Here is a 12436-nt window from a genome sequence, read left to right as displayed (position 1 = left end):
AGTATGGAGCGGGTAGCAGGTTGTCAACAAGAAAGGAATATAATATCTATTCCAGAATTAGTGCACCATAAATATTTGTAAAGTGAGAATATATGAAAGCTAATAAAAAAGTAAGTTTTCAACAACGTCTTTATGGAGATCAAAATGTCTATAAATTACCCCATCTAAATTACTATAGTATTTGACTACAGGAAAAGAAACAAAACACCAACAGAAACTCAGAAAATATCTTGTATATTAGGTCCTTAATCTATATTTGCTAAATCTGTTGAAAGGAACAGAAGAATAATATAGTGCCCATCACATATGACCACTTTTTTTGCGGTATGCGGGCTTCTCACTGCTGTGGCCTCTCCCGTTGCGGAGCACAGGCTCCGGACGCACAGGCTCAGCGGCCATGGCTCACGGGCCCAGCCGCTCCGTGGCACGTGGGATCTTCCCGGACCGGGGCACGAACCCGTGTCCCCTGAATCGGCAGGCGGACTCTCAACCACTGCGCCACCAGGGAAGCCCCATGTGACCACTTTTATGACAGTTTTTACTTTGGGTTCCAAGACTTTCCTCTCTTATTCTACTTGCTCAGAACCAATTTGCAGAAGAACTAGTGAAGAAACAGTGATTCAGTGGCTCTGATGCCAGAATGCTGGGAATCATGAAGTGGTTGGAAGAAGCACTGGAAATCCTCCTCGACCAATGGTTCCAAACTTATCATATGAGACTGAGCCATTTTTAACATCATGGATTTCTAGCATTCCTCCCAAATGCATCCCACAATTTGATTGTGGCTATACTTTTACAATCTGTTGATTGAGGAAAAAAGACATAGCCATACCAATTCAGGTGGCCTCTTATAATGGAGCCTTGGCCCAGGGATCCTCAGCTTACTTGATGGGACCACCAACATTTTAGACCAAATTTCTCATTGTATAAATGAGGCACAGGGCTTTTTTTTTTTTTTTTTTTTTTTTTTTTTTTTTTTTTTGTGGTACGCGGGCCTCTCACTGTTGTGGCCTCTCCCGTTGCGGAGCACAGGCTCCGGACACGCAGGCTCAGCGGCCATGGCTCACGGGCCCAGCCGCTCTGCGGCATGTGGGATCTTCCCGGACCAGGGCATGAACCCGCGTCCCCTGCATCAGCAGGTGGATTCTCAACCACTGCGCCACCAGGGAAGCCCGGCATTTTTGATTAAGAAATAGAAAGGGTGTAATTCGGAAAAGCATAGGATGTTTAAATAGAGATCTGGAATTATTAAGAAGTCACAACCGAGTCAACTTGGGATCTCTTAGAGAAACATGCTAATGGATTTCATTCTTGGGGAGACAAAAACCCAGAAATTTCATTCTTGGGTCTTTTCCTCTTATTTTCATGTGGTGCTTCACCATTTCTTCATTAGCTTCATGGGTATTCCTTGAGAAATCTCCACACTGAGCTGTTGCAATGTTCTTCACTCCATGGAAATACCTTCATGTGTTGCCAGATAAAACACAGGATACCCACTGAAATTTGAATTCCAAATAAGGATGCAATATATGGGACATACTTAGGCTAAAAATATTGTTCATCTGGAATTCAGATTTCACTGGTATCCTATAATTTATTGTTGTTGTTGATAACTGTGGCAAGTATACCTACCTACCTAAGTGCTGAAGGGCAGGAACTGAAAACCTGGGTGACAGTCTTGCAAAGCTGTCAACACTGGTTACTGACATGTTTTCTGGGGACCTTTCAGATTTTTGTCAGAGGAAGGCTCTTGTATGGTTTTCTCAGGGAGGCTTACTGTACTACACAGACATGCAACCCAACTCAGACACTGGCAGCCCAGGTAGCAGTTGCTTGTTCCTCTTTATTCCCTTTGTTCCTTCTCGTTTACTTTGAGATTTTGTCATGAACTTGCATACCTGACCTTTTGGGAGGTGGGGGCAGAAGCGAAGATGGAGACTTTTTTTTTCCTGAAATAATGGTTTTAAGTGTTAGATCAGGGGACAGGGGAGGAGGCAGGAGGGCAGGCGACTTCAGCCACTCAGACCCCCCCATTTTCCTGTACAAAAGTCACAGCATTTCCCATGGAGCATAGTGAGCTACAAAACTCTGATTTTTCTTGTCTGAACTTGAATCTACAGGAGGCTGGAGTTTAGATGCTTATTTCTATCTCTTTTCCCCCTCACACCATTTTTCTTTCCCTCTATAAAGTAGATGCAAAAGAAAAACTGGCATTGGACCATTTTTCTTTTCACTAATTTAATTTATAAAATGGGATATCCTACAGTTTTTCTTTACTCCAATTGTAAAATCAGTGAATTTATTCCAAAAACATGCAGCATACTATGATAAAGCCAAAGAAACAGTTCATTTGATGGTTATTCACATTGAAATCCTGTCACCTAAGGGCAGACCTGTGGAAAGAATGACTTTCACAACAGACTCTAAGGGTCAGAGAGGTTTTCCTTTCTAGGAGGTTGGAAAGAAAGCTCTGCAAATCAGGCCACTTGTTGGATGGGATTTTGTTTTCTGCCCAGAAATGGGCTTTTGAAGGTTAATTTTACAAAGTTCTATGATGGTGAATGCCAGTGTCTGCCCCACCCATGAAGTGAGACCTCAAATGTTTGGTTGGTAGGAGGTAAATATTTGGAATCAGAGGGTATGAAGAAATAAAAAAAACAGAGAAGTTAGTGGTAGGCTCTAACAGTTGACAGAAGAAACCAAGGACTAGAAGACAGTAGCACATGAGTTGGCTGAAAAGTTGGGCATTGCTTTAATTCATTCATCAAACATTTCTGAGTGCAAGCTTGGTGCTTGGATGAGTACGGAACTCCTGGCTAGTGAGAAGAGATTGAGAGTAAAAGTATAAGAAAAGTGCTGTGGTAAAGGGATGTGCAGGTGCAGTGGGACCAGAAAGTGTGCAGTCTAAATCAGACTGGAAGTTCAAGGTCAAGGGAAGAGTCACCTCCAAGGCCAGCTCTTTCGAGCTTTAACTTCTCCCTTATGGGTCACAGCCTCAGATTTCTCAGAATAGCCTTGATTTTCCATATGCTGTGCTGTCATCAAGACCTGTGACAAAAAAACAAAAACAGGTCTCTTTCATTTCTTTTGGCTTGGCTCTTTCATTTCTTTTTATCTTTCCCAACTTTTAAGTAGAAAATATCAAGACACAAAATAGTATAATATACCTATTAGCCAGTTTCAACAGTTACTAACTCATGGCCAATTTTGTTTTACCTGTTTCCTTACTCATTTCTCCTCTCTCCCAGATAATTTTGGTATTAGAATTCTCCAGAGAAAAAGAACCGAAAGGGTGTGTGTGTGTGTGTGTGTGTGTGTGTGTGTGTGTGTGTAAAAACAGAGAGAGATTGATTTAGTTTAAGGAGTTGATTCTTGAGATTATGGGGGCTGGCAAGTCTGAAATCTGTAGGGCCTGCCAGCAGGCTAAAGACTGAGGGAAGAGATGGTGTTGCAGTTTCTATTGGGAAGAAAATCTGGAAGCAGAATTACTTCTTCCTTGGAGAAACTCAGTGTTTCCTCTTGAGGCCCTCAACTGACTGAGCACATCACCTCCCTGCTCCATGCTCCCCCCACTGCCCCCCCGCCACTGGCCTGTGGAGAGTAATCTGCTTTTCTCCATGTCAACTAATTTAAATGTTGATCGCATCTAAAAAATACCTTCACAGCAACATCTAGACTGGTGTTTGACCAAAAACTGAATAGCATGAGCTTAGCCAATTTGACACACAAAATTGACCATCACAATTTGGAAACTAATCCAAGTCATCATATTATTTGATCCATAATATTTTAGTATATATCTTTTAAAAATAAAGATTAAGAAAAAAGCCTTAAATACAATATGATTTTCACCCCTATAAAATTAAAAGTCTTGAACTATTTTTGTGTGAATTAGGATCTACATAAAGCTCATACATTGCAATTATAGATAGGATTCAGGAGTCTTTGTTAATACACAAGTTCTCTCTTTATTTGTTTGTTTTTCTTAGTTTATTTGTTGAAGAAACCAGTTTGTCCTGTAGAATTCTGCATCATTTGGTTTTACTGGTTGCATCCCTATGATGTGATTTAACATGTTCCTCTGCCCCTACGTTTGCTGTAAATTAAGAATTACGGAGAGAGGTTGGATCACACCTGGGTTCACTTTTTTTTTGCAAGAATACTTCAGGTGCATCTTGTCACGTTGTCTTTCTTTGTTATCAGTCGTCTTTGTTCATCACTGCCTGAATTTATTAGTTCATCAGGACTTGTAAAATTCTAAACTCTATCATTTCTTCTGTATTTATTAGCTAAAATATTTATATAAAGAGGAATTTCCCCTCATGAACTATTTGGGTACAGTTCTTCCTAATTCTTTTTCCCAGTGTTTCCCCAGGTGGAGTTAATAAACTTCTAGGAGTCTGCTGACATGTTCTTGAGGGGTGGGGAAGGAGGTCTGCAAGCTTTCTATTATAATCATCTAACTGCATTTTCATCTCAGCAATTACTGAGAAATATTATAAGCCTATTCTACATCACCTGGGTGAGCATCTTGCGTCAGAATTCAGCCAAACATCTCAGTGCTGAAGCTTACATTTTTGTACAATACTTAAGATCATGATGGGGCATGTAGCACTGATTTGATTATCAAGGGTTGATGAATAAAGAAGATGGGCTTAATATGCTAGACAACGTTCTGGTGGATTTTAGTTTGAATAGAGAGCTGAGTCAGTTTGCGGGGGACACAGTAATACACATCTTCTGGACCAAAAAGTGTATGTGCTGTAGCTGTCAGTTTCAGAGTTACGTGTGAAAGGCCACTTATTATTATTATTATTTTTTTTGTGGTACGCGGGCCTCTCACTGCTGTGGCCTCTCCCGTTGCGGAGCACAGGCTCCGGACGTGCAGGCCCAGCGGCCATGGCTCACGGGCCCAGCCGCTCCGCGGTATGTGGGATTTTCCCGGACCGGGGCACGAACCCGCGTCCTCTGCATCGGCAGGCGGATTCTCAACCACTGCGCCACCAGGGAAGCCCAAGGTCACTTATTTTAAAAGAAATAATTGTCTATTTGATTTGCATTAATTTATTTGATTTGTGTTGGTTTTGCTTCTATTTAATTTGTAAATTGGTTTTATTTTTGTAGTTGTCCAAGTACATAGTTTTACTATTTAAGAAAGTTCATAATAAAAGCAATTTGTCAACATACTGGCTCTAAAAGAATTTTTTTCCTTTTAAAATGTCTGTACCTTACAGATAGTTTGCGAAACAGTGCTTTATCCCATTCTGGCTTCCCTAGGGCTCTTAGCTAAGCCCACCTCTAGTGTAATTTGTCTTGTCGAGGAGTGAGCTCTTTTATGAGCTCTTCAGGGGTTCTCTGGTGCAGCCAGGAGTGAGAAGTAGACAACACTAAGCCCTTGAGTCTCTCTCAGTGACGGAACCTGAGAGTCTAAAGAGGCTCATTCTGCCCCTGTTCCCTTATCCCCCCACCGTCTGTTGGTGATTTTTAAAGTTTTTATTTTCATGACTGTTAGAGGCCCTCATTCTGACTGGCATTCCTAAGGGGGTATGGCAGGCTGAATAACGCCCCCCCCCCCCCCCCCGGCCAAAGATGTCCAGGTTCTAATCTCCGGAAACTGAGAATGTGTTGCCCTACATGTGTAGGGAAGGCAAAACTAGACTTCTACACATTTTAGGTTTTCAGCTGGGATTTTTAAACAGAAAGACAGATTAACAGGAGGAAAAACTAACAGTCTTTTTTTTCTTAAGCACATGCAACACCCATCATGTGGGAGAAAACTCAATGAAAAATAACTCAAAGCAGCAGCTTAGAAGTCTGGCTTATAGAGCATCTTCAACAAAGAGCAATAAATTTGTGGAGAAATGATAGGACAAAAGAAAGCAGTTTAGGTTTCCAAGGGCGGCAAACTGTGGGAAGATAAACATCTGGGAACTAATGACAAAGATTTGTTTGACAGATTCCTCTTGCCACCTCTGGGCTGATAAGAATATGTCTCCAGTGAAAGAAGAATGTATATCCTGCCTCTAGGAAGTAATGAGGAGGGCAGAGAGCTTTTCCTCCATTTGCTGCTTCTTAATTGCCTTCAGCTCAAAATTATTTTTATGTCAAAGAGTCATATTTTGGGATGACATATTCTGGTTTCCTTTAGTTCCCAATTTGAAATTTTATTTTTAGAAAGTGTCACATATTAGAAGCTGAGTTTGGTTAGAAGTTGTGAGATAAGAGATCAGCAAAGGGGGAGAAAAACATAGATAGGAACAAGCAGAAAAGGATGAATTTAAGTACATTGTTTCCTATTTTATTGAATCAGTCTCTTAATTTGGGAATAGGTCAGTTCAGTTCAACAATGGTGTCTCATTTCAGAAGGTGTTGTTGTGGGTGTTTCCACCTAAGTTAAGCCACTATGTGGTCCAAGCAACCAGGGATTTAGTAAGAGGCATTTCTCTAAAAACAAAAAGAAAAATGAAGTCTAATGGTTGGAGTAGACTATAAAACCACTTGTCGAGCCCAGATGGCAGTCAGCTGAGCAGATTTCTAGATATTGGGCTCAAAGTATCTTTTGCAGTTTGAATGTCTCTGGGGATGTCATCAGGTGTGTTCCTGTAAACTTTCTGAGTGGCCCACACAGCAACAGGCATGAAGGTTGTGATATTTCTGTTTATATCAAGTTGTCCAGCTTCAGCTTATACGGTTTTGGGAAAAGGGCAGTTTTATTTCTTAGTGATTACAAGTCAGAAGGGTGGGAGAAAATTGGAGATGTTAGCTTGGAGAGTTGTGGCCAGATATTGGAGGAAACTAAAAGAATTTGGGATCTACTCCAGTTCACAGGTAAATTACAAAACCTCAGTGACAGTGAACAGGGCTAGAATCTAACGTCCACAAAGGGGTGTTATAGTTTTCCATTGAAACACCATTTTTCTCTCTACAATCACCCCCATTTTTACCAAAAATAGTCATAATAAGACTAATTGGTTTGCCAAATAAGTCTAATTTCATTAAACTTGGTCTGATTATTTACATAAATGCAGCAAGAATTTTGATCATGTAAACTTTTTTCAGTCTGTTTTGCTAGAATTTTTGATAAAGAATATGAGATTATTCTGGAAGCCAAGCCAAGGACTCACTTGCAATGCCTATAGATTTAGGTAAATTCCTCTCTTCCTGAGGTCTAAAATGTCATGAGGTTCTGGATCTGCTAGGAAATGACTTTCCATACTCATTGGTTAGGCTGGGAACACTATAAACAAGATTTACCAGGTAGTTTTCTGAAGGGACTTTTTATTGGCTCCATAAAGTCAACCTTAGTTTCTTAAAACTGTCTGGTTATATCCGAGTCTATGAACATGATTCTCAAATGTAACACATTCCAGTCAAAGTCTTGGTAATATAACCAATATTTCCCACTATGTTCTGTTCTAAGGAAAACAGATTCTCACTGAGTCTATGCAAATAACTATTGCCATGAAAATAAGAATACTCAATAAGAACTTCTGAATTCTTGAGAGATCAGGTAGAGAGAAAATTCTATTTACAAAGATATAATTTACCAAGTTGCTGTTAGGTTATAAATAGCTTGATAGAAAAGAGAAAAAGTTTTTCTTAAATCTGGAAAAACAAAACATTAATGAACTGGCAATGTTTCAAAGAAAAAAGTCGTAGAAAATTATAATCATTCTCATCAGTTCATTCAGTCCTATGTAATTAATTCTTGTTCTGCTTGACCTTGGGTTAGCAGTTTTACGAATCAATTAGTTTCTCCATCGCAATTCTAGAAATTCTTACTTAGTTCATTGGTATGATCTTAGAGTTATCAGAAACCTATATTCTAGAGTACTTGTCAAGGTCTTTTCCATAAATCTCTTTAAAGACACAGCAATTTTGGATCATAGCTGCTTGTTAAAGCTTTCAGGAAAGCATCAGAATAATACAGTAACTTTCTGTGAATGCCAGAAGACTTAAACATGGCCATGGTTAAAGTTCTGATGAGAATTCATTATAATTTAATTGACAAGGAAATTCTGTTATTTATGAGACATACAACATTTTAAGATGATAGCTGGAATTACGACTGATAACACACTAGGAATGTCAGATTTTATATGATTTCTGGACTACTTATAATAGTAACATACACCCATACAATATATTATAGGTATATATTGTATAATATATTATACAATATAATCTAAAGAAGGTCTAGTATCACTTCTTATTTCCATGTAATTTAACATATCAAATAAGCCTAATTAGTTTAACACTTCTCTTTTGAGAGAACAAATCCTTCCAGATTTTACAGGGGGCCTCTGGAAAATCCCAAAGTTAGGTCCAAATCAAAAAGACTTCATTTAGAGTTTGGTTTTGAGAAGTTTGTAAAAAATGTCAAGAGGTTTAGAACACTTGGTTTAATAGGATCAGAGGTCACTGTGAAATAATAGTTACCCATTTAACCACAGTGACAATAAAGATTTCAAAGGCAAATACAGAAAGTTACATGTTGTAAAAAAACTTTAGCTCTCTTAATGTTAAGACTCAGTTTTTCTTCAGTAATCGAACATCTGATAAAGACAACATGAAGCACAGAAAATATATATTTTTTAACATCTTTATTGGAGTATAATTGCTTTACAATGGTGTGTTAGTTTCTGCTTTATAACAAAGTGAATCAGTTATACATATACATATATCCCCATATTCCCTCCCTCTTGCGTCTCCCTCCCACCCTCCCTATCCCGCCCTTCTAGGTGGTCACAAACCACAGAGCTGATCTCCCTGTGCTATGCAGCTGCTTCCCACTTGCTATCTATTTTACATTTGGTAGTGTATATATTTCCATGCCACTCTCTCACTTCATCCCAGCTTACCCTTCCCCCTCCCCATGTCCTCAAGTCCATTCTCTAGTAGGTCTGCGTCTTTATTCCCGTCCTGTCCCTAGGTTCTTCATGACCATTTTTTTTTTTTTTTTAGATTCCATATATATGTGTTAGCATACGGTATGAGTTTTTCTCTTTCTGACTTACTTCACTCTGTATGACAGACTCTAGGTCCATCCACCTCACTACAAATAACTCAATTTCATTTCTTTTTTTGGCTGAGTAATATTCCATTGTATATATATGCCACATCTTCTTTATCCATTCATCTGTTGATGGACACTTAGGTTGCTTCCATGTCCTGGCTATTGTAAATAGAGCTGCAATGAACATTTTGGTACATGACTCTTTTTGAATGATGGTTTTCTCAGGGTATATGCCCAGTAGTGGGATTTCTGGGTCATATGGTAGTTCTACTGTTAGTTTTTTAAGGACCCTCCATACTGTTCTCCACAGTGGCTGTATCAATTTACATTCCCACCAACAGTGCAAGAGGGTTCCCTTTTCTCCACACCCTCTCCAGCATTTATTGTTTCTAGAGTTTTTGATGATGGCCATTCTGACTGGTGTGAGGTGATACCTCATTGTAGTTTTGATTTGCATTTCTCTCATCATTAGTGATGTTGAGCATCCTTTCATGTGTTTGTTGGCAATCTGTATATCTTCTTTGGAGAAATGTCTATTTAGGTCTTCTGCCCATTTCTGGATTGGGTTATTTGTTTTTTTCATATTGAGCTGCATAAGCTGTTTGTATATTTTGGAGATTAATCCTTTATCAGTTGCTTTGTTTGCAAATATTTTCTCCCATTCTGAGGGTTGTCTTTTTGTCTTGTTTATGGTTTCCTTTGCTGTGCAAAAAGCTTTTAAGTTTCATTAGGTGCCATTTGTTTATATTTGTTTTTATTTCCATTTCTCTAGGAGGTGGGTCAGAAAGGATCTTGCTGTGAGTTATGTCATAGAGTGTTCTGCCTCTGTTTTCCTCTAAGAGTTTTATATTGTCTGGCCTTGCATTTAGGTCTTTAATCCATTTTGAGTAGGTGCACATAATCTGTTTGGAATTGTTTTGATACGGTAGTTAACAGCTAAAATTGTTACATTTCTCTTTTTCCCAAGAGAAGAGAAAACAAAATCTTTTTATGTTAAGGGGTTTTGACCAAGGGTCTTGTAAACCAGTACTTCTTATTTGGGAAGGGGCTCTGATTTAGCCCCTCAGGGGATATTTATCAATATATGTAGATATCTTTGACTGTCACAACTGGTGGAAGAGTGCTGCCAGAATCTAGTATGTAGAGGCCAGGGATGTTGCTAAACGTTTTGGAAAGCACAGTCCAGCCTCACCCAACAAAGAATTGTGGGCATGAAATGTTAATAGTGCCACTGTAGAGAAATTTTACACTAGACTAGTGTTTCTAGTTTTTAATGTGCATATGAATCACTTGGGGATCTGGCTAAAATGATTCTGACTTGCCCTCATGTCCCCAAAGGATAGAACTGGGCTAGAGTGTTCTCTGTAGATAGGCATCCAGATATCATTATGGATAGAGCTCTTGATAACAGCACAGCTCCTTCTTTAGAAGGTGTGATGCAAATGAACCTGTCAACACTATTGATTCAGGTGTGGTCACTGCATTTTGGCTGTACATTGCTTACTTAGTAAGTGAGTCTAGGCCGTGAGCACCTCTGCCCTGAAGCAGAGTGACATAGCTTTCTCTTCTGGGCAGGGAGTGGGTAGTAGAATACCAAGTTTGGAAGTCACGTTTTTGTGGAAGCAGTTTGTCAAGACTGATGAATGTTCTGGATCTTCCCTGGGACATCCAAGAGATTTAAGTTGGCTATGAGGCAGGGCTAACCGAGAGTGAGATTTGAATGTCACCAGAATGAGGTATTGAAGGAGCTGGAGGAGTTCCCTTTGCTGGACATCTTTAAATAGAAATTAGATTCTTATACTGTGGAAGGGTTTAAGGGGTCTGATGCATATCTCTGTTATATCCTTTTTTTTTTCTCAAACCATTCACTTGTTTCTTATTGTCCATGGAATAAAGTTTAAACTTATTAACCTGGCATTTAAGGTTCTCTATTATCTGGCTTTAAAGACCCTCTTAGTTTTTTTGTTTGTTTGTTTTTGTTTTGTTTTGTGTAGTTTTAAGAAAAATTAAAAAGAAAATCTTAAAAGTAACAACCTAGGAATAGAGGGGGAACTTCCTCAATTTGATTCAGAATATCTACACAAAACCTACAGTTAACATCATACTTAATGGTGAAAGACTGGATGCTTTCTCCTTAAGATTGGGAACAAGGCAAGGCTGTCCCCTTTCACCACTAGTATTCAACATTATACTGGAAGTTCTAACTAATGCAATAATATAAGAAAAAGAAATACAAAGTATACAGGTTGGGAAGGAAGAAATAAAACTGTCTTTGTTAGCAGATGATATGATTATCTATGTAGAAAATCCCAAAGAATCAACAACAACAACAAACTCCTGGAACTAGTAAGTGATTATAGTTGCAAGATATAAGGTTAATATATAGAAGTCAACTGTTCTCCTATATACCAGCAATAAACACCTGGAGTTTGAAATGAAAAGCATAACACTTTTTACCTTAGCACCAAAGAAAGAAAAGAAATACAAGTTTAAGAAAATATGTTCAGGATTTGTATGAGGAAAACTACAAACCTCTAATGAAAGAGATCCAAGATCTACATAAATGGAGAGATATTGCATATTTATGGATTAGAAGAATCAATGTTGTTAAGTTGTCAGTTCTTAGCTTCAATGTTGTCATCAATCTATAGGTTCAATGCAATCCCAATCAAAATCTCAGCATTTTTTTTTTGTGGATATTGACAAACCAATTCTAAATATTATATGGAAAGGCGAAAGACCCAAAATAACCAACATAATCTTGAAGAATGAAATCAGAGGACTGACACTGTCTGAGTTCAAGAATTAGTATTAAGCTATAGTTATCAAAACAATGTAGTATTGGTGAAAGAAAAGATATATAGATGAGTGAAACAGAATAGAGAGCCCATAAATAGACTCACATACATATAGTCAACTGATCTTTGACAAAGGGGCAAAAGCAATTCTATATAGAGACAGGATAATCTTTTCAGTAGATGGTGCTAGAACAACTGTATATCCACATGCAAAAAAAAAAAGAAAAAAAAGAATCTAGACACAGTCATTAAATTTTTTCACAAAAATTAATTCAAAATGTATCATAGACCTAAATGTAAAAACAAAACTATAAAACTTTTAGGAGATAACATAGGAGAAAAATCAAGGTGACCTAGGGTATGATGAGTTTTTTTTTTTTTTTTTTTTTTTTTGCGGTATGCGGGCCTCTCACTGTTGTGGCCTCTCCCATTGCGGAGCACAGGCTCCGGACGCGCAGGCCCAGCGGCCATGGCTCACGGGCTTAGTTGCTCCGCGGCATGTGGGATCTTCCCGGACCAGGGCACGAACCCGTGTCTCCTGCATCGGCAGGCGGATTCTCAACCACTGCGCCACCAGGGAAGCCCGGGTATGATGAGTTTTTAAATACAACATCAAGTGCAC

General features: G+C 38.8%; 1 protein-coding gene across 3 annotated transcripts in view; it reads left to right on the top strand.

Annotated features, from left to right (window-relative positions):
• The window catches only part of TMEM45A (transmembrane protein 45A), a 92361-nt gene that overhangs the window by 41287 nt on the left and 38638 nt on the right, over positions 1–12436 (top strand). The gene's annotated exons all lie outside the window — the stretch shown is intronic.

This window comes from Kogia breviceps, chromosome 5 (genome assembly GCF_026419965.1).
Source record: "Kogia breviceps isolate mKogBre1 chromosome 5, mKogBre1 haplotype 1, whole genome shotgun sequence".
Classification (NCBI taxonomy): Eukaryota; Metazoa; Chordata; class Mammalia; order Artiodactyla; family Physeteridae; genus Kogia; species Kogia breviceps.
This window is presented reverse-complemented; position numbering and strand designations above follow the sequence as displayed.